General features: G+C 45.3%; 1 protein-coding gene across 1 annotated transcript in view; it reads right to left on the bottom strand.

Annotated features, from left to right (window-relative positions):
* Positions 1 to 242: 242 nt before the first annotated feature.
* Positions 243 to 5,635, bottom strand: part of LOC147012121 (uncharacterized) — a 297,678-nt gene continuing 292,285 nt past the window's right edge. Inside the window, exons 17-18 of the mRNA XM_085858432.1 lie at positions 2,793 to 3,482; positions 243 to 284 (exon numbers count right to left, since the gene is read on the bottom strand). The gene's annotated coding sequence lies outside the window, so the exon portion shown is untranslated. The remainder of the gene's footprint in view (positions 285 to 2,792; positions 3,483 to 5,635) is intronic.

The raw sequence follows: 5,635 nt of genomic DNA, 5'->3' as shown, positions 1-5,635 counted from the left end.
TACCTTTTTCTGTGTTGAAAATAATTGTGTATCTACAATAGTTCCAAGTTCCATTTCTTATAATTGTTTCAATGTCGGATTTAAATTACAATATACTGTTGGGAATATCAAAGACTCTGTAGAAAACAGTGGTCTTTACTCATACATCGCTCAACTTTACAGGCTGTGTGCTATCCAGAATAAAGCCAAACTGTTAGCACGTAATCGCTGCCGTATTATCTGTGTTCTCGGATAGAAACAAGCCGACTTCAATAAGGCTTTAATTCACTCGATCAAAGTGATACCTGAAACATAAACACAAACATGAACATTAACATAAACAATCCTAATAAGGTAGAAAACGGTATATTAACACTGAATATGTGGTATTCACATTGAATTTCATCACATTCTGAGTTCAGGAATATATGTTCCACCTGCAGTTTGAACTTAAACAAGGCTTTCTTTAATTATTACATGTGGTTTTTTTTTTTCACTGAGTTATTTCTTCTGTTTTTGAGGATATCCTGTAACAGCATCGACCATGCACACGTCTCTGGCTCAAGCGGAAGTGACGTTTCATTTAGTGGCTCACATGAGGAACATGATATACATTCTGTTACACCTCCCTACTTAATGAAGAGGAAGATCATACATTATCAAAGTGTTGTCAAATGAACAATCAGCATCCACAAAGCTTTCAAAACATGTTCAACTACTTATTGGCTTGTTCAAATATCCACAGCTTTGGCAGGGTCCAGGTCCTTATCACGTAAAAGACGTTCTTTCATCCACAGATCGGACATTCCAAAAACAATTTTATCCCGAATCATGTTATCCACCTCGACAAACTCACATGATCAGGCCAACGTTCATAGATCCGTCAGGTAATGGCTAAATGACTGCCCATCCTGCTGTTTGGTCTCCCAGAAGTTGTGCCATTCACACACCAGGTTCTTCTGAGGGTTGCAGTAATCATTGAACTGTTTTATCACCTCTGACAGTACCTTACTGTCTGACGTGGGGTTGAACACAAATGTATTATAAACCTCAATTCCCTCCACTCCAGCACAGTGAAGCAAAATGGCGACTTTCTGACTCTCCACCACGGAGGCCTGCCCTGACGCCTCTAAAAACAGCTCGAATTGCTGGGACCAGCGGCGCTAGTTGTCACTGAGTGATGTTCGTGACGTCCAAAGAAAGGTTTGGTGGTGACTTGAAAAGCTTAGTTACGTGAAATCAATCTTTATCCCACCACTGACACCATCTAATGATCGGACCAGCACAAACGATCAAAGCAACGGCTTTTTATGACTTAAATAATCCAGAAGGGAAAATGGTGTGGAGTTCCAGTAATGCCAGATCTCCAAGATCTAGTCACAACACCCACAACAGTATGATTTGATCCACATAATGTGTCGTGAATCAAAATGGAATTTTTGTCGTAAATTTACGCTTAACATCGCAGATTAATTAATCAATAAAACCAAGGAAATTATTTGTTTTGATTGCATCTGTCGGGAAGATGTTGACCAAACGTGCGAGAGTATCTGGGACCTTCAAACCCGTGGCGCCAACAGCGTGTTATGGGTGTTGGCTTGTTGAATAACACCGCCAAGTGGATGACTATGGCATTGGAGTACGGTGTACATGGACCTCAAGAGTCAATTCAGACCAGAGGATGCTGGACATGCAACATGGCTTACTTGAATTAACACTGGTCCCGTGTCCTTTCTTATAAGCATCTGAAACATGGTGTCATAAGTGGCTCGATGCAAGTGACCCATCCTGTTGTTTCAAAAGCAGCCTGTGATTGCTGGTTGCATCATTGCTGGGAGAGCGGCTGTGTCGCTGATGCAGTGCCCCGTTTTCAGTAAGCTGGAACTGATTTTGCTGACTTCGGAAGGATGACAGGCTGAGTCAACCCACCTGGTGTTATTCAAATTAGATGGCACCTATTCACATCGACTGGACCATCTCCGTATTTATTGCTGGGTTCCCAGTCACACATAGCTCACGGGATATCACCGACGTTTCGTCAGTTCCAGTCAGACGGTTGGTGAGCTGGCAACAGTTGGTGACAGCCTTGCAGCCTTACAGTTTCTCACAGCTCCTAACAGCTGTCCATCGTTTGTGGCTCCTGGTGGTGGGTGACACTCGGACCATTAATGCTGGTTCTGCTCGAGACCTGATCTTGACGTACCTGATTCTTGGGGGTGACGTCGATTGGTGTTCAAGCCTGTTTGCGAGTGGGTGCATAGCAAGGCTGGGTGCTGGCAATGGACAAGGCACACTCACATATTTCAGGACGTTATATTTGATGTACGACTATCGATTTTGTGAGCGAGACTGGATTTCTCCCTCCTCCCTGAATGATCTTCTGGGTACCCTTGTCAGTGTTTAATCGTTAAGTAAGGCATAGTGATAAGCATCTGCTCTCTGTCTCTCTTTCTATCAGTGCCTGATTAATTCTTTATTTGCTTGTGATCATTTTGATTGATTTGAATTAACTTATTTTTGCCACGTGAAAATAAAGAGTTCTTTTTATTTAATTTTTCCTTATTCATAAATTCCTTGTTGATGTTCCAACCTGTCCATGCTTGTCCTTTCCTTCCATTGATCCAGCATTGTCCAAACCTAGATAGACTGGGAGGTAATTACCAAACTAATTGACCTGTCAAAGTCAGCACGCAACAGCGGTTAAACACTCGGCCGATAGAGGGAAAGGTTGTGGGGGGGGGGGGGGAGGAGCAGGCAGGAGGAAAGAGAGAGAAAGAGACAGGTGGGAGACAGCAAATAAGACCAAGGCTTACCTTGCCGTATTTAACCCCCCGGGGATCTTTGACTGGTCAAGGGTTAAGCATGACCACCACCGCCGCGCCTCGACACATTGCGCCATTTCCTGTGTGTTTTGTATTGTACGGCGATGGCCCCGCTTCACACATGAGCGGCAAAGGTTTCATCGGCTTGAACTGTGTCCTCCTGAACCGGATGGTGCGGCAACCGACTGAAGTCCAACACAATAACTGGGAGATCGCAGGTACGGGAGGGTAGAATGCAGTCATTGTTGCCGTGTTCGCTTCTTGTCTTGCTTCTTGATGTTGCGGAGTTTCTACTGCTGTGGATGTAGCTTTCGCAAGTTGTTGTTTTTTTTTATCACGTTCGCTTCTTGTACATTTCCTTCTTTTGGTAGGAGCTGTCTTCCTGCTAAATAAAGGAGGGAGACAGGGAGGGGAATGCGAGAAATGGGGGGAGGAGAGTGACGCCTTACCACACGTCACAATACACTTCGGGAGGGGGGGCTGAGGGTGAGGGGGAGAGAGAGAGAGAGAGACACAGAGAGAGAGAGAGACAGAGAGAGAGACAGAGACAGAGACAGAGAGAGAGAGAGAGAGAGAGAGAGAGAGAGAGAGAGAGAGAGAGAGAGAGAGAGAGAGAGAGAGATATGTATATGTATATATATATATATGGAGAGGAAAGAGATGTGGGAGGAGAGTGCTGTCCTGTATTGAGAGGGGGTGGAGCGAGGATGGGACAGAAAGAGAGGGGAGAGGGGAGGGGAGTTAGCAGAGAGAAAATGTTGTGCTTTATGAACAATACACACACACACACACACACACACACACACACACACACACACACACACACACACACACACACACACACACACACACACACACACACACACACACACACACACACGCACGGCCGATATCGGCAATTTTTCGGGAATCTGCAGATTGGAGTCAGTCTGATTACCGACTCCAGTACGTACTTTAAACAACCCAAAAACCTTGAGTAGCTTTAACCCTTGTTTTGGGGAAATTTCAATGAACTAGTACGTGCCCGTAAAAAAAAAAATAATAATAATAAATAAATAAACCACACAGGCCGTTTCTTCGCTCTCACGTGCCCATACGTGCGTGACCCGGAAGTTCGATATTATTTGCAGTTACGATTATTCGCAATTTATTTTTAATACCCAATTATTCAATTAGCGCCAACGTATTTTACCTTTTCACAATGTCGTGGCAAGGAAAAACAAAAAGAGAAGAGAAGAGAGAGAAAAAATTTACTTCCTGGTTCGGAGCATACCAGCACTCTGATGTTCCCGAAATTTATACACCGTCTAATATGAAAACGATCATAACTTGGGCCATTGTGTTTATCTATAAATGCGCATAAGAAATCGAGAAATTATTAGAATACACGAAGTCATCACTCTCCGGAAGCCCGTACGTTGTAACCCGTAATGGGGAACGTGGCTGTGCTTCCCTTCCCCATCGGCCACGCCCACGCAACAACGTATCTTGCAATTGGTTTGGTAAATAAATGGCCATAACTTGGGAAGCACTTGTCTGATTAATATCAAACCTTGAAAAGGCACATCCTCGGGTCCCCAGCAATATACCTGGCAAGTTTCAATTAGATCGGACCAGAAGTTGTCGAGAAACAGCGGCAGGGAGTTTCATCGCAGTGCTCCGTCCCCTCGGAGAGCAGTTAATCTGGCCGTCTCGTCTGCTAGCACGAATCGGGGAACATTACATATCCCACGGTTGTCTTTCACAAAGAGGAAGTGAGTTATTGCCGGCATCCTGAACAAATTACCACCCAAATCGCCTTCAGTCGAACTCTAGGCCGAGCCAGCCAGTTCGTGAAAGAGTTGGGCCCCCGCTCCCTCGAACTCTTTGTCTTCACCTCAGTGAAGCGACTTTGATGGGTGAGGTTAGGTGGATGAGTGAGTTTATATGTGATGTTGGGTGGACGAGTAGTACCCCCACCATTGTCCATCACCCACAACCCCCCCTCCACCCCATCGTCCATCACCCACACCCCCCCATCGTCCATCAGCCACAACCACCCCCACAACCACCCACAAAATGCCCCCCAGCACTACTCACAACCCCCTGCCCCCCATCACCCACACAAAAAGGTCCCCCCATCACCCACAACCTCCTCCTCCCTGCATCATCCCCCCACCCCCACCCCACTCATCCATCCATCCAACTCACTCATCCAACCAACCTCACTCATCAAACTCACTCATCCAACCAACCTCACTCATCAAACTCACTCATCCAACCAACCTCACTCATCAAACTCACTCATGTGAGTATATTAAAAGTGTTTGATATCAAATTTGTGACTTTTGTCTTTATTTTATCAGGCCGGTAGAAATTCTGCTGGGCCGGTAACTTTTTCTAGTCACCGGCCCTGCTGGCCGGTGGATAAAACTGTTAATTTGCACCCCTGCTGCTTGTAACGTCTGTACCTCCATCCTCACTGTACCAAGGTAGTGTGTCACCCAAGAAAACCAAGGTAATGTGTTACCCAAGCAATAGTTCTTGACGTAATATGTTCCAGGTATACCCAACTCCATTAAAGCATCAGTTAGATGGTAATGGTTGGTTTCCTGCTAAGCTTGTTAAATCCCCAGGTGAGGGCAAACATGGCCTGTTCCAAGTTCCCCACGAAGTTCCACACGGATAAAGTACATAAAAATTACCCTCGTGCGGGAGTGACGGTCATCTCTGCGAGAAAATATATAGCCTCCTGAAGGTAGGGCAGTTTTTGCAAACTTTGAAGTCACGTGATGCGAAAACAAAAGCGAATATCGAAAATGCGGCCTGACAAAATTTAGATATTGTCCCATAGA

The sequence above is a fragment of the Eptatretus burgeri genome, chromosome 15 (assembly GCF_056783735.1).
Source record: "Eptatretus burgeri isolate ZD-2024b chromosome 15, Ebu_testis_v1, whole genome shotgun sequence".
NCBI classification, from domain to species: Eukaryota; Metazoa; Chordata; class Myxini; order Myxiniformes; family Myxinidae; genus Eptatretus; species Eptatretus burgeri.
The sequence above is the reverse complement of the archived record's forward strand: the minus strand, read 5'-3'. Positions and strand labels throughout refer to the sequence as shown.